The sequence below is a fragment of the Acomys minous genome (genome assembly GCF_964271855.1).
Source record: "Acomys minous genome assembly, chromosome: 3".
Taxonomy (NCBI): domain Eukaryota; kingdom Metazoa; phylum Chordata; class Mammalia; order Rodentia; family Muridae; genus Acomys; species Acomys minous.
This window is the reverse complement of record NC_140485.1, coordinates 94,060-120,100: the sequence shown is the minus strand read 5'-3', so window position 1 is coordinate 120,100 and position 26,041 is coordinate 94,060. Positions and strand designations below refer to the sequence as shown.

Below are 26,041 nucleotides of genomic sequence, written 5' to 3'. Positions count from 1 at the left end.
ACTAATCTTGAACTCACAAATCTGCCTAACTCTGCCTCCAATGTGCTAGGATTAAAAGCAGGTGTCATCACTGGTGGTCTGGATAGTTTATGCTTGCTGTAATTTCTCAGTGTGAGGGAATGCCACTCCAAGTAGAGTGCCAGTCTTCTTGTATTCTTTGCTTCTTTAGTGGAGTTACCCCATGATCAGTTCAGGGGACCCTCCTAACTCTTTTTTTTTTTTATCTCCTGCCTTTCCCCATAGAGTGTTCCCAGTTTTCTCATTTCCCAGATCAGATCACTAGTAGCCTATTGAGGTTAATTTGATCCTTGGAAGCCATGTAAAGGTAGAAGGAAAAAATCAGCCCATAAAATTATCCTCTGATGTCCAGGCATGTGTCATGGCACATATGCACATTGGATACTTGTTCGCATCACACTATACAAATGCAACCATACATATACATACATACAAATGAGTAAAAACATCTCTTGGCCTATTGATGGCTCAGCAAATAAACGCACCTGCATTTATAATATAAGTGACCCAAGTTCAAAATGTGCCCTACAACATTTCCTGTCTCCTACACATACAACCCCACCATACACAAAAATAAAGGACTGCCATTTTAAAATATAAATACATAAATAAATTAATATCAAATGTTTTCTATTCCCAAAACAAAATGAAAAAGACATGACATAATTCCTATCTGTGTGTTCACTGGTCAGCAGCAGAAAGGTTTACCTGTCATCAGATGGCATGATTTCTCCCTTGGTGCATCTCTGCAAGCTAGACTGGATGTGAAAATAGATTCTTTTTCTGTCTCTACTTCTCTGTGTACATTTGAGATGGGGATATAGTACAGATACTTATGGGCAGCTGTGTCTTCCTGATTTTTGTCCTTGTGATTGATGGGAACACTATGGTGAGCCCACAGTTCAGTCCTGGCTGTGGGAAAAGTTATTTCTGATATTCTATCCCTTGTCCTGAGAGTTCTAAATCTGTCCATCCTAGGTAATGACCATGGACACTCCATGCGCATCATACATCATTCCCTCTGATTTTTTTCAGACATTCTGCCCTTCCCACTCAGGTGATTCCTTACACAACTGTACTGTTTGGTACTCAGAAAACATTTGATATAGCCTCTGTATATCCCAGGGTTCTTACAAGGTTAAGAACACTGGCTGTTATAGAGAACCTGGGATCAGTTTCCAGCACATAGAACACAACATTGGTAAAGTCAGCTGTAATTGATGCATTGCACTCTTCTAGCCTCCTATGCACCAGGTATCCGTGTAGTGCAGACAGACAGACAGACAGACTGCACATAGAGAAGTAAATCTTTTTAAAAAAAAACTGTAGGATTCATTCTTTGCAGTTAGTGTCTTCTTCTGAGCTCTGTAGTGTGGTCCTTATCTGCACTGCTTTGACAAAACTCTCAACTTCATAATTCAGCTTAGGGAATATTGAAGACTGCTTGAATTCCTTTTTCCTGTGTGGTGGCCTTGGAAATTTACATTGTTTGTTTCCTAAAGCCAAGTATCTAGAGAATTTTGTTTTATTGTTTTCTATTTTGTGATTAACAAGGGGTGTACCTTAATAGGAAAGATTAACTTAGAACTGGGTATAATACTCACTCTCCTCAACTTATAATCGTCCTGCCTTTTCTTCCTAAATACTGGTATTACAGATGCGTGTCACCATGCTAAGTCCTGTAAAATATGCTATATATTGTGTTTTCCCCTTCAATGAGGTGGAATGGGGATGAAGTTTTAATCTGTTGGGTAAGGAAGCTTATCTTAGGGAGACACAACACAGATGTCTATTTAGCCCAAACAGGGAGCCTAGTACAAAACACAGTACATACAGTAGCAAATTCCATCTTGGAGAACCATGAGTTTAATAAAAGAGTTACTTACAAGAGTATGGCTGAGGGTTACTTACAAAAGCAGAAATGACTCAAAAGACAGGCATCACCAAAACCCACAAATGCAGAGGTGACATCTCACAAAAGCTGAGAAGCAGCAGCACACTGCACAGCCTACTGACACCTGAACAAGAAGAAGTGTTCTTTCCAGGTAGCTCAGTTGGTTGGAGCATGTCCTTTCCGAGTGAGTCAGTTGGTCTCTACCACTTCTAGGAAGTTAGGCTGGTTTCTGTGTCCTCTAGGTAGCGGATCTGGTCTGAACGTCTTCTTTTCAGTTTGCTTTTTCTGAGAATCTTCTTTGTAGCTTTTGTTTGTCTAATAAAATCTCCTAGCAGCCATTATTGTTTACTCTTGAGAGTGGTGGCCTATTGAGTCTTGTCAGTTTCAGAAATTTTCTGAAGCCACTTTGAGTGCTTTACCTTCTTCCAAAGGTGCTTCCATGTAGGCTGTAATGTTTCAATCAGCCAGGAAACTGCTACATAACACTCCACCTCCATCCTGCAGCTCTTACATTCTTTCCGCCACCTCTTCCGCAATGGTCCCTGAGCCTTGGATGGGGTGACTATAGCTGTCTACTTATGGTTCAGAATTAGACCACTGTACCACAGCATCAGTCACTTGATCTCAAAAGTTTCACTGGTGGTTATGAGCTGATGGACACTTTGCTGATCTATGGCATAAAAACACTGGTTTAGAAGGCAGTTTGACAGGCACATCTTATCCATATAATAAAATGATAGAAGTGCTTCCCCATTCATTGTGACCTATAACAACCCCATCCACATGATTTTGTCCTGGCTTAAAGTCTCAAATGTGAACCCCATTTTGTGGAGTGAGCCTTAAACCAAATTAGAAGGCTGCTGGTCTTAACCCTTATAGCCTAGCTACTAATAAGTAAGAAATATCCTGTCTGGCATGTCAGTATTTTAGCAATCAGGGTCCATATGTAAACAGTAATGTTGGTGACAGTTCTTCAGCAGCCTCCACGGCAACCTCTGGCACTAGTCAGGAGGATGGGAATCTCCAGTTCAGTTACAGCTTAATTTTACCATGTGCAATAGACATAGCATGGTCTTCAGCAAACAAAGTTTTACTGTCTAATTCTGGCATGCAACCAACAGAAGTAGCAGTAGAATTTGTGGTTTGGGGAACCTCAAGGGCTTCCATAGCCAACAACAATCAGGTGGGGAGTGCACCCATGGCAGTGGGGTTTTCATTTATATACCATATGCCTTCTGAGAGTATCATTTTCCCAAAAGTAGGGCCCTTTTTGTACTTTCCCCTTTAAATTAACCCAGATCTGGTAGGACTGTAAGGTAGGCAGAAGTATCTTTGCACATGATGGTCTCTCCAATGGCTTGTCAAATCTGCAAAACACTCAGAGGTTAACATTATGTCATTCATATAACAAAATCTTTTCTAGAGGATGGGCAGGAGAAAGCAATGTCTTGAACCACCATCCCAGAACACATGTAGGGTTGCAATGATGACCTTGTTGAAGCATTCATAAACCCTATTGTCATCTGTTCTAACTAATCATCATGTGATACCAGAAGTTCACAACTAAGATGATACTAAAGTTGAGTATAAGCAATGTCTAATACAGCATGGGAAGGGTACATCCATTTGTATCAGTATGAACTCCTGAGGTGGGCACAAAACATGGATGGGACCTGCTAACTTAATTAGCTCCCTGTAAATTTCAGTCATTTTCTCTGAGCCATTATGTTTATATATCCTGGAGCTCTTCCGTGGAGACTTGGCATTTCTCCACTCATGACCAACTCAGTTGGCCTAACTTAATATGATTAGACCTACTTAGGGTCAAATAAACAAGTGGCCCATTTCTTCCTTGTTTCACCTGCTAGCATTTTGGTCTGAGGGGTCCTGCATTAGCCCTGCAGCTGTGGCTATAGCTTTAGCTTCCTCATTTAACAAACTTGACTGTTTGGGAGTTTCTGGCTGGGATAATCATATCCACATGCATGTCTAGCATAAACTTTTGCTGGAAGGGAACACACCCTACTTAGCCTTGGGGATAATTGCCCATGTCTGTAACAGGCTTGATCATCTTCACCTAAATTATTCTATCAAAGATTTTTCTGTAATCTGATCCTGGCACACAGTATGAAAGGCTTACCACTGACACGCGGGATTGGTCCTCTATGTTTCAGTTACAAGGCACTACCCTTTCAGAACAACAGAGAATTCAAAGATCAAATGGCATAATTTAGCCTGAATCTTGTATCCCGGATCACCATTCTCCAGAGCTAAAAATTCTATTTAATAAATTACTGTCTTTGGCTGCCACAAAAAGGCCCATAGACTTTCAAGTCATGACATACCCATATCTAAGCCAGGATGAAGACATAGCAACAATTTCCTCAAAGATAAGCTCAAGGGAACAAAACCCCAATACTGCATTAGAAATGTTGTTAATAACATACCAAACAGGGTATAAAAAAATGCCTAAAAGCAACATATTTAACATCATGTAATAGCAACATATTTGCTCATGAATAAGAAATTAACCCAGCATCAGTGGAAATAAAATCACAATAGACAGCAGGGTGGATTAACTTCTGAACAACCCCCCAACTTTTCTGTGTCTCTAAGGAGGAAAACCTGTGCCTTTATTTTTTTCATTGTCTTCTTGAAGACGACCATCCCATACAAAACCTATCACACAGCAAGATGTCAAGCCTGAGGAATACACCTTGTAGAGCAACTGATAACATAAGGATTGCAAGGATTCATGATTAACAAGAATATTTTCACAAAATTCAAATATGAACAAACCCAAGATGTGAGCCCTGATAGCACTCAGAACCTAAACACAAGCACATTATCTTAAAATTTATCAATTGCACCTTTGTTGATAGAAATCCAGGGTAATAGCTCAGTCACTGAAGCTTCAGATGACAACAACTCATCCTCCAGGAAGTCAGACCCTCAGGAATACCTAAGGCAGGAATGTCAAGGAGTGCCTTAAAATGAGTATTGTGGCCCAGAGGGGTTCAGAAGAAGAAAGCATTAATGGTTTCCTACTGACACCCTAAGCCTTGGAGTGGACCTGCAATTTTAATATCTGGGCAACTCCCATTCAAAGAAATGGAGATCTCAAGAATTACATGGAATACTTTGTCCAGAAATGCATTTGTTACCCAATCACTTCTATCAAAAGCTGAGAGAATTCTAACTAATCAGATACAAGCCCTAATCCCAAAAATAGGACAATAATTAAGGAAGTCATTACACACCTATGGTTGCACCATAATGAATAAACATCAATGATGATCTCAGAAGAATTCCAAACAGAAGCAGAGCCAAATTTAATGCTAGAAATATTTTCAGCAGAGTATAGAACTCTGGAGATGAAAAAAATCTGGAGAACACACACACACAAAAAAAATACCATGTAATGGATAAATATTTAATACTAAAGAAGAAGCCATGGTTTAATTTTGATGACCAGGGTATGTCTGATAGGCAGGTCACACAATGACCATCACATCTAGCCTTTTCTATTTTTACTGAAGAAGTGAACTTGGGGATTCATGCTCACCTGGAAGGTATTTTGGTGACTGACTCATTTCCTTAGCCATGTATTAAAGACTGCGCTTTCCCATTTATAGTCATCAAGAAAATCCTATTACACATTTGCTTCTTATTTTGTCTTTATTTATATTTGAAGTTGGCATAATAATGGCTTTTTTGGCTGTCCTTCCCTTTTTACTTCAAGGAGCAGAATGAGCAGCACAGGTCAAATTTATTCTTTAAAACTTGGAGAGAATTCATGGTGATTGCCTGGAGTCTTAGGTCTCCTTTCTGAGTATACAGGATTTTTTTTTCCTACTTGATGTTTTCTGGCTTTTGTTTATGTAAGTAAGCACTTTCAAGCATCTTGTTTAATTTCAGTAGGTCCAATTGTGCCTAAAATTTTATGAAGATTTTCTATCTGAGAAAACTTTCAATTATGAAATCATTGCCCAAGAATCTCCTGGGTTCAAGGAACATTGTATACAATATCATCACTTTCTATAGTTTGATAGAAATCAGAGTCTTCCATAGTTGATGGACTCCTTAGCTAACAGTGTCAACTTGTGTGCTATGAAATGAGGATTCTTATTGTCCTGACTTCTTGGCTTTTGCTTCCCTTTCTTTCTCTTCTGCTCCGATCCTTAGTCATTTTTACCATTCACTGTGTTTGTCTTGGATTTCGCCTTGTTTCCCTGTGCCCTCCAAGTGTACTGTGACTGGTTCTTTTAGGTATCACTGATTTTTAATGTTAGAATTTATACCTATAATCATTCCTAGAAGTGACTTTTTTCTAGTAAGTTATCAATTCTCTACATCATTATTTGCATGTAAATAACTGATCACTTCAACCAAGAGAAGCAAAGTGTGATAATGACAAGGAAGCTCAATACCAGCTCCTTTGATGAGAACATCCTGCAAAAAAATTAATTATATCATCAGTACCAGCATTTCAGGGCTTTTTGGCTTTCCGTCTTATGACTGAAATCATCATGGCCATCAGAATATTGAGAAGAGTCAAGAGTACAGGTTCCTTGGCTAGCTCCAAGATTAAGCTCCTTAAAGCACATTACACAACTGCTGCAGGTTAGGGAGAACAAGCAAAAACCCTGCCTGGTAATAAAACATGCTGAAATGTGCCATAACTGTGGGCATCTGGAGGAGGAAGAGGCACATACTCTCTTTAGGGAACTGACTTTGGATATCAAAACTTTGCATACCAACCACATTGTGAGTTATTAAGCATAAAAATATCTCAGCTGATTAGACAGGCTCATTAAACTCAGTGATTTGGGCTAGGAGAAAAGACATGCCTATGGGTAAAGCAATAAAAGCTTCTATGCCACCACTGAACGATGTTCCCCAATGTGTTGAGGCACACAGAGTATGAAACACTTACTACTGTTATCTGGACCCTTGGGTTGGTCCTCTACTTTTTAGTGACTAGATGCCTCACACACAGAGAAGCAGAAAATTCAAAGATCAAACTCCAGATTTTATTGTATGCCAACTTGTGTATCAGATCACCTCCCCCCGCCCCCGCCAGAGCTTAGTATCTACTAAGTCAATTACTGAAGATGGAATCACATGGAGTCAGAGCACACACCTGGCTAAGCCATGATAAAAACACATCAAGGATCTCCTCAAAATAATTCCAAAGGGAGCCCAGACCAAAACCAAGCATTATAAATATTTTTTAATTATCTAAAGAATAAAGGAACTCGGAGATGCTTTAAATAAAAAATAAGATCCCTGAGTGGCAAATGGCAAATATTGATTATGAAGAAAACATTCCCTGGAAATGTGAGCACAATAAAGGGACGGTTTGCGTAGTGACTACTGCAGGACCTCTCACTCTCCCACTGCCTGTGAGAAGGAGGACCCTGCTGCTCCCCTCCCCACCTTCACTTATCCCATTCTTTCTAAGATGTCTAGAGATGAGAAGAATGGGCATGAGGGCAGTGTGTGTTTTCTACCCTTTCTTCCCCAAAGAACAAATTCTAAAACAAAACATTACCTCAGAATGGACATTATCCTCACCTCAGCAACAGCATTTCCTAATGAGAAAAGCTTTAACTCCAAAGAGTCACTGATTTTTAGCATGTTTTCTGAGATTTAATCTTCATAAACTTCAGCTCTGAAAACAGCCTAGATGTGATGACTCACAGCTCTCAGAAACTAGATACAAGCATATCCTCCTAGATGTGTGATTTCCCTTTCTAGCAAAGAATTCCAAAGTAAGAGCAGAAGCAGAAAAGTCTCAAAAGTTAGAAGCCCGTCCTCCAGGGAGCACACCTTATAAAGCACTTCCAGGCTTAGAACCAGGGTTTGTCTTAGACTGAATGTTATGTCCCACAGCTGCTAAGTAGCACAGAGTCTGAAGTGCTTCCTGTTGCCATGTGGAGCCTTGAAGTGGCCCTCTAAAGTTAGTGGGCACCCACATCGCCTATAACCACATCACTAAACAGAACTTGAAGAGCTACTTAATCAATGATGGACAGTGTATGCCAAAAAGAGGCCATAACACTGGAAGTGATGCCACACATGTAGCTGCACCAAGCAAAAGGCATTTAAATGAGGTCCTCAGAAGATATCCTGAGGGAACAAAACTCCAACCTGGAATTATAAATGTTTTCAATTGTGTACAGAATACATGGTATCAAAGATGCTTTAAAGCAACACAAATATACAGCAACATAACCATGCACAATAATTTCACTTGCCAATGAAAATTTTAACAAAATAGAGGGAGGATACACAGAACTTTGTGTAATCTCCCAAAGTTTCTTTGCTAAAGAGGGGAGCCAATGTCCCTCTCTTTCCCATATTATCTTTGGACATTCCACTTGAGCTGTTAGGAAATGAAGGGTTGTAGAAGGAACCATATGCTTCTACCCTGTCTATGCTGAAGAGGACCTTCCCAGACAAATATAACCCCCATTAAGGATTTATGTCTCAAAAACAAGACTTGCAGAGAGACTGAGAGGAGCCATCAGCTCTGAGGAGGTAGTAACAACAAGGACATATTCACAAACCTCAAACAATTCTGTGACCACTGACAGCTCAAAGAACCTAGACACAAGCACAGCCTCCTATATGTAGCCAGGCACTTTTCTAGTGAGGATGTCCAGAGTAAGAGCACACACATAGAATCCTCAGAAGACATCATTCCATCCTCCATGGAAAGAGATGGTCAAGAGCACCTGTGGTGGCAGTGCAAGGGTGTGAATTAGGGTGAATATTGTGTCTCCCAGGTGGTCAGTAACACAAAGTCTGAAAGTCTTCCTACTGATATCAGATACCTTGGAATGGTCCTCTGCTCTACCAAGAACTTGAAGAACCACTTAATCAAATACTAACAGAGGATACCACAAAGAGGCCAACAATCATCACATCATGGCACAACAATTGATGCCCCTGATGTAGACTCATCAAGGATTTCTTCAGAAGAAACCCAAGAAACCTTACCCAAGGATAACATTAAAAATATTTTAATGGTGTAGGGAATATAGGATATGAAAGGTGATTTAAGACAACAAAACAACAAGCATGAAATGTCAACCTACATATTTCTCAAGAACTCCCAGGGTAGAGCAAATATAAGCACACTGAAGAGCATGGTGGTACAGTGAAACATTCACAAGCACCTTCCTCTGCTTATAAGGAGAAGACCCTGTTCCCCTTCCCTTAAGCCTTTCTTTTGTCCAATTTACCTGAGATGCCTGGACAGGGAAGAAAAGGGATATAAGGAGGCAGGCAAAGTGTCTCTACACCATATCTGCCCTGAAAAAATCAAATGGTAGATTTCATGCTAAACCACTTCTCCCCAGACATTGCTGGCATACATAAGCAATTACTGACAGTGGATGCCAAAGTAACACCCACAGTCAATGAAGTTATGGCACACATGTGTGCCTGAGCCAAGATTAACACAAATCAACAATTTCTGCATAAGAAATCCTGAGGGTGCACCCAAAGCCATTACCAGAAAAGTTCTTTAGTGGATTACCAAATACAGGATATCAAAACGGCTTTAAAGCAACAACCATGTAATTGCAACATATTTGCTCATGAGTAAGAAATTCACCCAGCAGCACTAGAAATTAAACCACCATAGAGGACAGGGTGGAACAATAACTTCTGAACAATCTCCCAACTTTCATGTGTCTTTAAGGAGGACAACCTGTGCCACTACCATTCTCATCCTGACTTCTTGAAGAGGACCATCCCATACAACATATCCCACAGCATGGACAACCTCACCTCAAGACCACATGTATAGAGCGTTATAGATTGCAAGGATTTATTATAAATGAGAGTATCATCACAAAATTCAAAGATGAATAAACCCAAGATGTGAGCCCTGAGACCATCAGAAGATAGACACAAGTACATTCTCCTGAAATATATCAATTGTATATTTGAAGTGAAGGATTCCAGGGGGGAGAACCCAGGAATAGAAGCCTTAGATCAAAACAGTCCATTATCAGTGAAACAGACATTTTAGGAGTACCTATAGCCTCAGTGCTTGGGAGTTCCTTTGATTAAATATTGTGTCCCAGATGGTTCAGTAGAAAAAAATGAAGGGTTTTCCACTGACATCATAAACCTTGGCGTAGACCTGCATCTTTAGCTTCTAGAAAGAGCCTACTCAAAGGAATCGAGATCTCAAAACCTAAATGGCAGGTTTTGTCTGGGAATTCACTTATTGCCGATTGCCTCTATCAAAAGCTGAGAGATCTAACTTACCAGCTGTGGTCATTAGATCTCACGAAGAAGCCTCCAGTCACAGAAGTGAGCACACACCTATGTTTACACCATAATGAAGAAACATAAACGATGGGCTCAGAACTCCCAAAGAAGCAGAGATAAGCCTAATGCTAGAATATTTTTCTAGTGGGATAAAATTCCAGAAATGAAAGAATCTTGAGAACACACACAAAATGATCACGTAATGGATAAATATTAAAGAAGCAGCCATGATTTAACTTTGACTGCAAGGGTATGTCAGATAGCCAGGTTGGTACAATGACCACCACATCTCCACTTTTATGCTTGTGCTGAAGAACTCAACTTTGGACTAAATGCTTGCCTGGAAGGAAGGTAGATGTATATTGAAGATTGGGCTTTCTGATCTATTGGGTTTTTTTTTTCTGATCTATTGTTATCAAGAAAATTCTATTACATTTTTGCTTCTTATTTTGCCTTTCTCCATCTTTGAAGTTGGCATAATAATGGCTCTTGGAATGAGTGGAGATGCCATCCTCTTCTGTTTCAAAGAGCAGGCTGGGGATCACAGATTCTTTAAACCTTGTGTAGAATTCATGGTGATCACATCAAGACTGGAGTCTCCTTTCTGAGGGTGTAGGGTTTGGGTTTTTTTGTAATTTTCTGGCTTTTGTTTATAGAATTAAGCATTTTCTATCTCATCTTTTCAATTTTAGTAGGACAGTGTGCCTGGAAATTTATTAAGAAGTTCCATCTGAGAGGACTATCGGATTTAAATGAATTGCCCAAGGATCTCCTGGATGCAAGTGACATGTGATGCAATATCGTCATTTCTTATAATTTGACTGAAATCAGAGTCTTTCACAGTAAGACCAATATGCTTAGAAATTTAGTGAGATTTCCTACTGGATATAAGTTGCATGTGATGCAACACCATCATTTCATTTCATTTGATTAAAAGCAGAATCTTCCCTAGTTGATAGACCCTTAGCTAACAGTGTCAAATTTTTGTGCTATGAAATAAGGATCCTGTTTGTCCTGACTTTTTGTCTTTTGTTTTCCTTTCTTTCTGTTCTGCTTCAACCCTTAATCTTGACTTGTTCTTTTCTATGTTCTTCTCATGTATCATGATCAGTTCTTTTAGGTAGCTCTGATTTTTAAGGTTAGGATTTATACCTATCATCATTCCTAGGAGTTATTTCTTCTAGGAAGATAACATCTTCACATCACACACCTGCATCAGATTATGAAGACCAGGCAGAAACCCTATATGGTGATGGACCATGCAGCAAAGAAAACCCTGCCAAAATGTGTAAAAAAAATTTGGGCATCTGGAGGAGGAGGAGGAGACCCATACTCTCTGAAGGAAGTTGATTTTGGACATCAAACCTTTGCATACACACCACATTGCCCAGTCAGTTATTAAGCATGAAAACATTCCACTAGATTAGAAACAGCTCATAAAACTTAGTGATTTAGGTTTGGAGAAAAGACACGCCTCTAGGTAATGTATTAAGTGCCTCTGTGTCACTACTAAATAATGATCCCCAATTACAACTGAAGAAGGTATGTGGCTATCACATCCACAAAGGGATGTTTGTACAAATATCAAGTTGTCATCAGAGATAGCTCCCAGAACCTAGACACATGCACATCCTCCTAGGATGTATTGAGTGTCTTTTCCAGTAAGGAAGCCTGGATGATATCACAAGCATAGAACCCTCAGCAGCCCACCCTCCAGTGAAATAGATGCTCAGGAGGAACTCTGCTGGCAGGGCCAGTGTTTGCCAAAGAGTGGATGTTGTGCCTTGATAGGTTCAGTCGCACAAAGGCTTCCTATTGATGTGTGGAGCCTTGAAGTGATCTCTATGTTGCAGTGACAAGGCACTTTCCTTTCAGAGTGGCAGAAAATTCAGCAATCAAATTGCAGAATTTATCCTGAATCTTACATCTGGGATCACCGGACAATGAGGGACTTTACCCTCGGCTCAGGAACAGAATTCCTGAGAGACTGAGACCAGCACTGGCTCCAAATATTCTGTGTCAAAGAGCAGGTTTTCATAGTTTTCATCTTCACAAACTTCAACTATGAAAAACCCCAGATGAGGCCACCTGTAGATCTCAAAACCAAGACACAAGCACATCCTGTTTCCTATGGGTATCACTTCCTTTTCCAGGGAAGAATCCCAGAGAAAGAGCACAAGTGTAAAAGTTAGCAGCCCATCCTCCAAAGAAACACACCCCCTGGAGCACTCCCAGGGTTAGAGCCAGGGCCTGTTTATAGTGAATACTTTACCTTAAGGGGGCTGAGTAGCACACAGTCTGAAGCCCTCCCCGCTGACATCTGTAGCCTTGGAGTTGTACCATATAGGTACTGGACACCTCCCATTCAGAGATACAAAGAATTCAAAGACTAAGTGGCAAATGGCAGAATTCATCCTGAAACTTGAACCCACATCAACTATCACCATATCCCTACACAGAGCTTGAAAATCTACTTAACAAATAAAGAACAGTGGATGCCAAAAGGTGGTCCATAATACTGGAAGTCATATAAATGAGATCCTCAGAAGAAACCCTTCAAGAACCAGACTCCAACCTGGAATTATTAATGTTTTTGGTTGTGTACAGTATATAGGGTATGAAAGATGCTTTTAAGGAACAAAAATACATGGCAAGATATTTAAACATAAATGAGAATTTTTCACCTGCAAATTAGAATTTGAACACCATAGAGAGAGGGTACAAAGACCCCTGTAAAACACCCCAAATGTCCTCTGTCTCTAAAGAGGGAACCAGTGTCCGTATTCTTCCAATATTTCTTTGGACGCTCTACTTGAGTTGTCCAGAGATGCAGAAAATGGTTGTAGAAGGAACAGTGTACTCCTACCTGTCTATGAACATATGGCCACATATGTTCTTCAGTCGTAGATGAGAAGGCTGCCTGGGAGTAAAAATATGAGCACAGGATAGGGAAGGTCCAAGGCCCCCTGTACAACCTCATAGCCTTACTCTGCCTCTGAGGAGGAAAACCACTGCCACTATCCTGAAGAGGATCTTCCCAGACAAAATCCGCCCCTATCATGAACTTACACCTCATCTCAAAAACAGGACTTGCAGAGAGACTGAGAGGAGCATCGGCTCTGAGGAATTAGTATTAACAAGCACATGCTCACAAACTTCAACTATGCTATGACCACTGACAGCATGAAAAACAGACACAAGCACAGCCTCCTATATGGATCCTGGCACTTCTCCAGTGAGGAAGTCCAGAGCAAGGGCACAAGCATAGAACCCTCAGAAGGCAGCAGCCCATCCTTTAGAGGAAAAGATGCCCAGGAGCACCTGTAGTAGCACTGATGTGAAGTAAGGTGAATATTGTGCCCCACAGATAGTCAGTAGCACAAAGTTTTCACTGAAAATGAGACACCTTTGAATGGCCCTCTGCCCTTTAGTGATTGGACTTCACATTAAGAGAGGCAGAAAATTCAAATAACAAATTGTATCCATAAGTAAAACTAAGATTTTTGCTTTTTATGATCACCTGACCAACTCTTCTGAGAGCTTAAAGATCCACTTAATCAAATATTAGCAGTGGATGCCACATAGAAGCCAACAGTGATCACATGAGGGAACAACAATAAATGTCCCCTAATGTAAACTCATCAAAGACCTCTTTTTCAGAAGAAATCCAGAGGGACTGTACCTACCCCAGGTAGCATAAGGTATGGCTTACTGGCATAGAGAACACAGGATATCGAAGGCATTTTCAAGCAACAAAACTATGAGCATGTCATGTCAACCTACTAGATTCTCAAAAAGTCCTCCTCATAGCAAAAATTTGAGCACAATAAAGGGCAGGTTGGCACAATGAAACATCCACAACCTCCAGAACTTCCTCTACTTCTAAGGAGACCAACTTCCCCTTCCTTTCAAGCTTCCTTGTGCCCACTCTACCTGAGCTTCCCAGAAGGGTGAAGAAAAGGCTGTAGGAAGCAGTATGTCCCTCTATGTTGTCTTCCCTGAATAAATAAAAGGGCAGGTTTCATTCTGAAACGTGTATCCCAGATCACCTCTCCCCAGAGGTTACCAATATACCTAAGCAATTACTGGCAGTGGGTGTCAAAGTAAACCCACAGTCAATGAAGTTATGCCACACCTGTGGCTCATCCATGCTTAAGACATGTGAAAATATTCTTTAGAAGAATTCCCACAGAAACGCTCATACCCATTACCAGAAAAGGTTATTAATGGGTTACCAAGCACAAGATATTAAAACTGCTTTAAAGCAGCAAGTTTACAATGAAGTCATGGCCACATATGTTCTTCAGTCATGGATGAGAAGGCTGCCTGGGAGTAAAAATATGAGCACAGGAAAGGGAAGGTACAAGGGCCCCTGTACAACCTCATAGCCTTACTCTGTCTCTAAGGAGGAGAACCATTGCCATTATCCTTTCCATCCTGTCTTCCTAAACAGGATCTTCCTGGATAAAGCCTACAACCAGGATGGACATATTCCTAAACTCAGGCAGGAATACAACTTGCAGGGAGGCTGAGAGCATCACGGATTCCAGGGATTTATTGTCAACAAGCACATCTTCACATCCTTCAAATAGGAACAAGTCCAAGATGTCATCAGAGATAGCACCCAGAACCTAGGCACAAGCACATCCTCCTAGGACATATTGAGTATCTTTTCCAGTGTGGAAGCCTGGGTGATATCATAAACATAGAACCCTCAGCAGCCCACCCTACAGAGAAACAGACCCTCAGGAAGAACTCTGCTGGCAGGGCCAGTGTTTGCCGAAGACTGGATGTTGCACCTTGATAAATTCAGTAGCACAAAGTAAGAACGGCTTCCTATTGATGTATGGAGCCTTGAAGTGATCCCTATGTTGCAGTGACAAGGCACTTTCCTTTCAGAATGGCAGAAAATTCAGTAATCAAATTGCAGAATTTACCCTGAATCTTGTATCTAGGATCACTTCTCACAAGAGCCAAAAACTATATATAATCAACTACTGACTAGCGATGCTACAAAGAGGCCCATAGTCATTGAAGTTTTGGCATAGCCACGGCTTAGCCACAATGAAGCTACATCATCAATTACCTCACTAGAAATCCCTAGGGAATAAAACTCCAAGCCTGCATTAGAAATCCTATTAATGACATACCTAAACATGTTAGCAAACATGCCTTAATCCAACTAACTTAAGAGCATGTAATTGCAACATATTTACTCATGAATAAGAAATCAACCCAGCAGCAATGGAAATTAGACAATAGATGGCTGGGTGGAACAATAACTTCTGAACAGCCTCCCACCTTTCCAGTCTCTGTGAAGAGGAAAACTTGTACCACCATTGTTCTCATCCTGTCTTATTGAAGAGGACATTTGTATATCCCACACCATTGACATATGCATCACCTCAGGAACAGGACTTGCAGAGAAACTGAAAGTGTCATGTATTCCAAGGATCTATTATCAATAAGCACAACACAAAATTCAAAGATGATGAAACCAAAGATGTTAGACCATAGATATCTCAGAAGATAGACACAAGCACATTCTCCTAAAATATAGCAATTGTACTTTTGCAGGTAGGAACCCAGTGTCTGAGCTCAGCTTTAGTAGCTTCAGATGATAACAGGCCCTCCAGGGAATCAGACCCTTTGAATCTCCTATGGCTAGAGGGTAAGGCAGTGTCTCAAACCGAATACTGGGGCCCAGACAAGTTTACTAGCAGAAAGAATGAAGGATTTTCCACTGACACCCTGAACCTTGGACTGTGCTTGCAATTTTATTTTCTGAGCAGCTCCCATTCAGATGGATGGAGGTTTAAAAATTGAATAGCATATTTGTCCAGTAATTCATTTATCCCATCACCTCTTTCAAAGATTTAGAATTTTAATTAATCTGATATAGGCATTATAGCCCCAAAAGAGGCCAACAATTAAGGAAGTCATTACACACCTATGGTTGCACCATAGTGAATAAACATCATTAATGGGCTCAGAGGAACTCCTAAGAGAAGCAGAGAGAAATACAATGCTAGAAACATTTTTTAGTGGAGTATGAAATTCTAAAAATGAAAGAATCTTGACAGCACACACACAAATTATCATGTAATGCATAAATATTTGATAATAAAGAAGAAGCCATGGTTCAATTTGGACCACAGTGGTATGTTTAATAGGCAGGGTGGTACAATGACTACTTTGTATGGCCATTTATATTTTTTCTGGAGATCTGAATTTAGGGCATCATACTTTGGTGACTGATTCATTTTCCTTAGCCATGTACTGAGGATTGGGCTTTCCAATCTGTAGTCATCAATACAATTCTATAACACTTTTGCTTCTTATTTTGTCTTTATGCATCTTTGAAGCTGGCATAATAATGGCTTCTTGGAGTGAGTTGGGATGGTATCCTTCCTTACCTTTCTACATTAAAAGGAGCAGCCAAGATAGCACAGGTCACAGTTGCTCTTTAAGCCTTGTGTAGAACTCATGGTGATTGCATCAAATCTTGGGTCTCCTTTCTGAAGTGTTCTTGCTTTTGTTTCTCTTCTTAAGCATTTTCCATTATCTTCTTCAATTTCAGTAGATCCAATGTCCATAGAAATTTGTTAAGATATTCCATCTGAGAGAACTATCAATTAAAAAACCATTGCCCAAGGATCTTGCAGATGCAAGTGACATCTGATACAACACCATCATTTCATGTAATTTGAATGAAATAAGAGTCTTCCCTAGTTGATAGACTCCTTAGCTAACAATGTCAAATATTTTTGCCATGAAATAAGGATCCTCTTTGTCCTGACTTTTTGTCTTTTCTTTCCCTTTCTTTCTGTTCTGATCTGATCCTTATTCATCCTTACCACCCAATATGCTGGTCTTTGGTCTTCCCTTGCTTTCCTATGCCCTTCAAGTATCATGACTGACTTTTTAAAGTATCTTTGATTTTTAAGATTAGGATTTATACCTATAATCATTTCTAAGAATGATTTTTTTCTAGGGAGATATCAAATTTCTGTCATCTTTATTTGCTTTTACTATTGATCACTTCTACAAACAGAAGCACAGTGGGACAATAATAATAAACTCAAAAACAATTCCTTTAAATAGACCATCCTGAATAGCAGACTACCAAGAAGAGACTTGATACCATAGCATCATATTCAGGGGGAGGAGGTCCCCTCAGTAACAGTCATAGGGAAGGAGAGTGGGGTTAAAGCGGGAGGGAGGGAGGAATGAGAGGATGCATGGGATGGGATAGCAAATGGGATGTAATATGAATGATTTCACTTTCAAAAAAAAGATAGACCATACTGAAAAACTATTATTATATCAGGAGCATTCTCCATTCAGAGCACTTTAGATTTCCATATTATTATTATGATTCTGCTGGCCATCAAAATATGAAAAGGCTCCTTGATAGGTTCCCAGATTGAGTCCCTTAAAGCATTGCATCATCTTCACATAACACAACTGCTGAAGATCATGGAGAGCAGGAAAAACCCTACCTAGTGATGGATCATGCAGCAAAGTAAACCCTGCTGAAAAGAGTCACTAAATGGAGGCATCTAGAGGAGGAAGTCCATACTATCTTTAGGAAACTGACTTTGAACATCATACCTTTGTATACCCACCACATTTTCCAGTGAGTTATTAAGAATGAAAACATCCCAGTAAATTAGAAAGAACCCATTAGCCTCAGTGATTTCAGTTTGGAGGAAAGACACAACCAAGGGGTAAGGGGTTAAGAGCTTCTATGGCACCATTGATAATGTTCCCCAAGACACACAGAGTATGCAGGCCTTCACATTGATGTTCAGAGCCTTGGACTGGTACTCTACCTTTTGTTGGCAGGATACCTCCTATTCAGAGAGAGAGAGAATTCAGAAATTAAAGAATAGGTTTTACTGTATGCCATCTTGCATACCAGATCACCTCTCCCCAGATCTTAAAGATCTATTAAATCAATTACTGAAGATGAAATCACACAGTCTTACAGACCTGGTAGTTATGACGCATCCATGGCTGACCCATAATGAAGACATATCAAGGATTTCCTCAGAAGAATTCCAAATGGAACCCAAACCCTGACCAACCATTAGAAATGTTTTTAATAAGTGACAGAATACAGGAAGTCATAGATGCTTTCAAACAACAAAATACAATACTCTGTAATGGCAAGTGAATACTTATGAAGAAGTTCACATGGCAGTGCAAATGTGACCATATTAGAGGGTGGAGTTATACAAGGACTTATGCATGACCTCCCAAGCCACATCTGCCTTTGAGCAGAGGAACCAGTGTCCCTAACCTTTCACAACTTCACTTTGCCCATTATACATGAGCTTCTTGGAGATGAAAAGCCATGGGTGTCCAATGTACCTTTTATCTCTTCCCAAAAGAACTTCCCAGACAAAAGCTTCCATCCTGAGGATGGACATTATCCTCACCTCAGGAATGGAAATTCCTGAGAACCTGTGAGCAACATAGGTAGCAAGGATTCACTGACTATGAGCATGTTTTCAGATTTTTCATCTTTATAAATTTCGACTCTGAAAAAAACACAAGATGTGACCACTCATAGCTCTCAGAACCTAGACCCCAGCACATCCTTCATAAAGGTATCCCACAGTAAAAGCATAAGCATAATAAAAGCCTCAAAAGTTAACAGACCATCCTCCAAGAAAGCACACCTTCTGGAGAACTTACAGGGTTCTCGGATATAGAGGTGTCTTGGACTGAATATTGTGTCCCAGAGGTGCTGAGTAGCACACAGTCTGAAGTGTTTTCCAATGATATCTGGAGCCTTGGAGTGGTCCTCTATAGGTATTGGACACCTGACACTTAGACAGAGAACTCAAAGACTAAATGGTGGATGTCATCCTAAATCTAGTACCCCAAATCTCCCATCACCGTATCACTAAGCAGCACTTGAATATCTACTCAATCAGTGAATGACAGAGGATGCCAAATGTATGCCCATTATACTGGAAGTTATGGCACACCTGTAACTACACCAACATAAAGACATATAAATGAGGACCTCAGAAGAAACCCTGAGGGAAGCAGACTCCAACTTGGAATTATAAATGCTTTTATAAATTGTGTACAGTATACAGGGCATAATCAAAGATGCTTTAAAGAAGCAAAAATTACATGGTAAGATATTTAATCATAAATGAGTATTTTCCTGCAAATTGAAAATTGAACACCATAGAGAGAGGATACAAAGACCCGTGCAAAACATCCCAAACACCCTCTGCTTTTAAAGAGGGAAACCAGTGTCCCTACCCTTCCAAGATTATCTTTGGCCACTATACTTAAGCTGTCCAGACATAAGGAAAAGAGTAATAGAAGGAACATTGTACCCCTTATCCTGTCTATGTTGAAGAGGATCTTCCCAGAGTAAACCTGCTCCCATCATGGACTTATGCCTCATTTCAAAAACAGGACTTGCAGAGAGACTGAAAGGAGTATCAGCTCTGTGGTATTAGTATCAACAAGCACAAATCCACAAACTTCAAATATACTGTGACCACTGATAGCAGGCACAATCTAGACACAAGCACAGCTTCATGTATGGATTCAGGCACTTTTCTAATGAGGAAGTCCAGAGTAAGAGCACACACATAGAATCCCCAGAAGCCTTCATCCCATCCTCCAGGGAAAGAGATGCTCAAGAGCACCTGTGTGGCAGTACAGGGGTGTAAATTAGGGTGACTATTGTGCCTCGCAGGTAGACTGAAGTACATAGGCTGAAGGGTTTCCCACTGATGTCTGGAACCTGAGTGTTTCTCTGCTTTTTAGTGATGGAGATTTTGCATGAAGATACACAGAAAATTTCAAGTAAGAGATTTTAACCATAAATAAAATTTAGTTTTTGATTTTTTTATGATCACCTCTCTTAAGAGCTTCAAGACCTACTTATCAAATACTAAAGAGTGGATACCACAAGGAGGCCAACAATCATCGCATTATGTGGCACAACAATGCATGCCCCTTGATGTAGAGTCATCAAAGATTTCTTCAGAAGAAATCCAGATGGACACTACCAAAAGGTAGCATTAGAATGTTTTTATGTGGTATAGAATACAATATATCAAAGGCATTTTCAAGCAACAAAACTACAACCATATAATAGCAACTTAATTATGAAAACAAAGTTCTTCCTGGTAGTACAAATTTGACCACAGTAAACTGCAGCTTCGTAAAATTGGGCATTCACAACCTGCCCACTTTTTCTGCTTCTAAGGAGCAGAACTAGTTCTTACTTACATGTGGAGCCTTAGAATGGTCCTCTAAGTTTTAGTGAGTGGGCATACTACATTCAGAAATACAGAAAATTCAAAGTTCCAATGGCTGATTTTCGCCTGAAATTTGTATCCAGGTTCTTTCTCCCCAAACCTTAAAGATATAATCCAGAGGTAGATGTATTCAGGATGAAACCCAGCACAGGGACAGCACAGCCAAACATAAGACCTTCATATTTCTTTTTTTTTTTTAAGGAAAACACTTCATTTAGGGTATGGTTACAGTTTCAGAGACTCAGTCCATTATCATGGTGGGAAGCATGGCAGCCTCCAGGCAGACATGGTGCTGGAGAGAAGCTGAGGGTTTTATATCTTGATTTGCAGAGAGCAGAAGGAGACTGTGTACCCCACTGGACATTGCTTAAGCATATAAGACCTCAAAGCTCACTGTCACAGTGACATACTTTCTCCAATGAGGCCACACCCCCTAATATTGCCACTTCTATGGGCCAAACATTGAAATACATGTGTCTATAGGGGACACTCCTATTCAAACCACCACAATGTGTGTACATTGTACATATGCATGTATATTGAGTATACCCTTACACATGCATACCATATGTCTGAGAATGTCATATATATGTATTAGAGATTAGAAAGTATATATATATATATATATATATATATATATATATATATATATATATACTTTATTGGTTCTATTTTCTGTAGATTACTATTTTTTTTTTCCTTAGGAGGCAGGTACAGGTTGATCTCTATCAGTTTGAGGCTAGCTTAGTCTACATGGTAAGTACCAAAACATGCAGGTCTAAGTAGAGAGACTTTATCTCATAAGTTATTTTAAAATAATTAAAAGTAAAATCAAGTCCTACATACTAAGGTCATTTCATGTGTCTGTTTAAAGTTCAGTTGGAGGCAGTGTGCTCCCTAGAACCTCATACCAGAGAGTGGACAGCAGCTTTCTGAGGAGGCAGACAGGCCCAGGAGAAAACCAGGTGGGAACATCAAACAACTGTGTCAGTGAGAAGCAGTGTCCATATAAAGGCTGAAACTAGGAGCAAGATATTCTTGTGTCTGCAGACGAAGGGTGGGAGCTGTCATACCCTGATTGGCTCACCTAGGACCCTGAAATTGGGGGAATATTCTAGGAAACAGGTCAAGCTAATGGTCCTTCTTCTTCTCTCCTGCAGGAAGCTCCATATTACACAGTGTTGCCAGAGTAGTCCTGGCCCAGTGCATTACTCTAAGCAGGACACAGAAACTCCATGAAAGGAGATCCATGGAGTGCTAGTGGTTCTCCTGGAATCTGAGACAAAACACCATCCTTCTTAGGGGTTGCAAAGAAAAGTGACAGCAATACCCCAGTGACCTGTCTCCAGCTGTGCCTTTGAGCTTTAGAGGGGACAACGGACTGGAAGTAAAAGACCCCAGAGGGCTGTTTTTAGTGTATCTAAGGTGAGGTCTGAAGTGTTTGCCACTTAACTCTAAAGAATCCTGTAACAAGTTTTACAGAGGGCTGAGAAATGTTGATGGGGAAGACAGTGAGGTCCCCTCTTTATGGCAGTAGAGCTTTATTCTGGGTGGCTCATGGACATTTGCCATATTCCCACCAAATAGAAAGACCCAGAGACCCTCAAGTAGATCCTGATGTAAACACTCTGCTGCTTGGTACCTACACCTAGTACAATAGTTTGCCATAATTTCCACAGGTACCACAAAGTTTCACCTTGCAATTACAATGTCTATGTTGTTGTTGTTGCTGCTGCTGCTGCTGCTGCTGCTGTTGTGGCTGTGGCTGCTGCTGTGGCTGTGGCTGCTGCTACTATATTCTTGTCTTCAGTATGCTGTGAAGGGCAATGTACTTCTCTTCCCTGTAGGCAAGCATTCCAAAGACCATGCTATAAATACTAAAAGAAAAAAAATCAACAACATTCAGCATACATCAAAGCCTGAGACTAGCCTCATCTACAAAGTCTAGGAAAGGGTTGTGTCTATTAGCAAAACACCCTGACTGGAAGAGCAGCACACAGGTGTTGCTTTCTGGCAAAGGCCATGGAGAAGAGGCGGCTGGTTACAGGGTGGTGACAACAGAACACCTTGTATATCTTACTGAAAACCCATGTTTTCAGGTCTCCTTGAATGAAGAGGCTCCTGATTACTGACTGGGTAGTAAGGCCAGAAACAGATACTCACAAATGAATTGAATAAGAGGAACAAGATAAACAAAAAATGTCTGCTGATCCTGGCAGAACCCAGCCCTTGGCACTTACACCTTGGTTGTTGGAGAACAGTGTCTCTGGCAGCTGGTAGACTTCCCTCACTGCGAGTGATGTTTCTATGTCCTGGCAGTAGCTAAGTGAGGGTGAGGTGCTGTTCAAGTCCTGTCTACCCACAGTCTCAGCTGCTGTGTTCATGGGACACTGAGAGCCATCTGATTTTACTATCCCTCTAGATCACCTCTGCAAGTCCACTACTTCCTCAGTAAAATGATTCAGAAAAGCTTCCACATAAGAGGTCCAAACATACATGGCACTTATGGTGACATTATGTGCTATTAATAATGATGCTCTTTACAGCAGTGACATAAAGCATACCTGCAGAAATGACCCAGGCAAGTGGAGTTCAGTGAGAATGAAGCAAGCCTTGTTGATATAGCAAGCTGCTAACCCACCAAAGATGACTACATGATGAAATATTACAATTGTACTATAATTGCAAAATATTATAGAACTGATTTTTAATTAAAATTAACCCTGTAAATGAGCATCACATACAAAGTGCTATAATTAGCCAGGCATGATAGTTCATGCCTTTAATCCCAGAACTCAGGAGGCAGAGGCAGTCGGATTGCTGTGAGTTCACAGCCAGCCTGGTCTACAAAGAGAGTTCCAGGACAACCAGGGCTATTACACAGAGAAACCCTGTCTCAAAAAAAGAAAACAACAACAGCAACAACAGCAAAGGGGTGCTCTAATTCTTCGAAAGTCACTGTAATCCCATCAGGCAGGCTGTAAGGGCAGAGGCAAATAACATTGTGGTCTAAAGAGGAAAAAAATACATTTACCTTTGTTATCAACCCATATAAAATTATTTTACTTTTAATTATGATGACTAAATATAATAGAAATATAGCCTTGCGGCACTAATTATGAAAATAGTGCTGAACTTTTCAAGAGGGTCAATTTAAAATACAAAGTAACCTTAAGTCCTTTCTGCCTCTGTGATACGTTTACTTGGTTTATGACACCTTTCTGTCACTGCTCTAGAGGGGGTGGAGCCCAGGTCAATAGAGACTAAAATGAGTTATATTAAAGTCTCATGCAATAGTCAATTTCATGCAAAGCCTCAGATAATTTATAGTCTGAGAGTTAAGAAAGGTCACATGAGCAAAATTCTCATGACTTCAAGCTATCTATACACAATCATAAGGACAAGCCACTGAAGTAAACTCACTTTTATTCTTTTATTCACAATACCAGGGAGCTTACTATTATTGAAATAATATTTTACTTTTACATTGAGCCAAATGTCATATATATATATATCATCAAAGGAAGTCAGAGTAGAAACTCAAACGGAGCAGGACCCTGGAAGCAGGAGTTGATGTAGAGGCCATGGAGGCGAACTGTTTACTTGCTACACATGGCTTGCTCAGCCTGCTTTCTTACAGAACTCAGGACCACCAGCCCAGGGCCAGCCCCACCCACAATGAGATGGAACTTTCCATATTAATCATTTAAAAATTACCTTACATTCTTGCCTACAGCCTGTTCTTATGGAGGCATCTTCTCAATAGAAGCTCCCTCATCTCTGCCAACACAAGCTTGTATCAAGTAGACATAAAACCATTCAGCACATCTGCTTTCCTTAGACTACTCCATCTCCCTGCTTAGACAGCCCCTTTAACCCAAGCAGAATGTGGTACAAACAGGTTTTTGTTCTCCCTTCTACCCTATGGTCCATATGACCACAGTCAAAGTGGTCCCTGTGTGTTTACTCTGCAGTGATCCATACTTTCATCTCCTCTTCTCTACTTCACAGACACAGTGATACCTGTTTCAGTCAAATAATCTGGGAGCACCAGATACTCAGTTCAGCTGCTCTGTCATCTCAAAGAGGCCTAAGTTTGAAGGAGTCAAAACTATAATAAGGTGACCTTGCTGCAGCAACAAGTTATTTTGTAGTTTTTTGGACTTGTTTTTCATGAAAGACCTGTGCTCCTGATGAGACAGCCCATGGTGGACAGAATCATGCCAATTCTTTTTCTTACTGCTATTGGCCAGCAAGTGTATCATCCACCCACAAAATAGGCTCCAGACTGAGAACCTCTCCACACTCCATCTCATCCCAGTTGTCTATCCCATTCTCTTCTGCACTAGACCAATGAATGGATCCTGAAAGCCTGTAGTTGACAAGAGCAGACAAATCACTTGCCAGACCTGGAGGAATGACAGAATGTCAGTGCCATGGGCTGGTGTCAGGCTTGCCCTGCCTACAGACCCCAGAATACTCTCCATCCCCCCCCCCCTTTGTAAGAACCCTCTCTCTTCCTAGCACTCATGCCCTTTCTTTACCATGTGTGCTCGGTGTGTGGACAAAGAGCAAGTCATGATGCTCTCAAATTCTTTTCACAGTGCATGAAGGTCAAAGGTATGGAAGAGCCCTCTGCTGAGGAACATTACATTGACAGATTGCTCCTGGAAGGGACAGGGATTCAGAACACAATAAGCTCCAGTAGATGCTCTGCCTCTGTAGAGCCTCCTGCGTGCTTCTCATGTGCATTTGTGTAACCTCTCCAAAGTCCATACCTTAAGTATAAGACAAGAACTCAGAAATCTAGTCTGGCCAGTGTGTTGCTGAAGTAGATATGATGCCTTACAAAAATTGTGTCCTGTATCTCGGCCTCAGTTTCCCCACCTGTAAAATGAGAACAACAAACAAAGTATTTGTTTCATTTTTACTGTGTTGATTCTCCCGATCCATGAACATGGGAGATCTCTCCATCTTCTGATATCTTCTTCAACTTCTTTCATATAAGTCTTTCACTTGCTTTGTTAGAGTCACACCAAGATATTTCATATTATTTGTGGCTATTCTATTATGAAGGGTGTAGTTTCCTTAATTTCTTTCTCAGAACTTTTGTCATTTTTATACAGCAGGGCTACTGATTTGAGTTGATTTTATATCCAGTCACTTTGCTGAAGGTGCTTATCAGTTGTAGGAATTCCTTGGTAGAATTTTTAGGGTCACTTATATATTCTTACTTGGATTTCACATGTAATCAGCTTTTACACCCTATGTTAATGCATAACTATAATCTTAAATTGTGTATTGTTGTCAAAGAATGTTTAAAATAATAAAAAGTCTTCAAATGCCATATTCTGTTGTCTCTGAGGCTTTTGAAGCCCTTATCTATTTTTCCTTATATATCTATAAAATCATATCTATCTGTTAGACCTAGGATATATACTCTTATGATAAAAATAGACTAGTAATTGACATGACCATGATTTGCTCAACTAACAATTAGCTTGTAATACTTAATTATGCTAAAAGTCTGTGGTACCACTTT

General features: G+C 40.3%; 1 long non-coding RNA gene across 2 annotated transcripts in view; it reads right to left on the bottom strand.

Moving 5' to 3' along the window:
* Positions 1–26,041, bottom strand: part of LOC311594322 — a 44,125-nt gene that overhangs the window by 14,749 nt on the left and 3,335 nt on the right. Inside the window, exons 2-4 of one of the 2 annotated variants that reach the window (XR_014778056.1) lie at positions 25,278–25,386; positions 22,196–22,376; positions 20,471–20,599 (exon numbers count right to left, since the gene is read on the bottom strand). This is a non-coding gene — a long non-coding RNA (uncharacterized lncRNA). The remainder of the gene's footprint in view (positions 1–20,470; positions 20,600–22,195; positions 22,377–25,277; positions 25,387–26,041) is intronic. The other variant, XR_014778057.1, reaches the window with a different exon arrangement.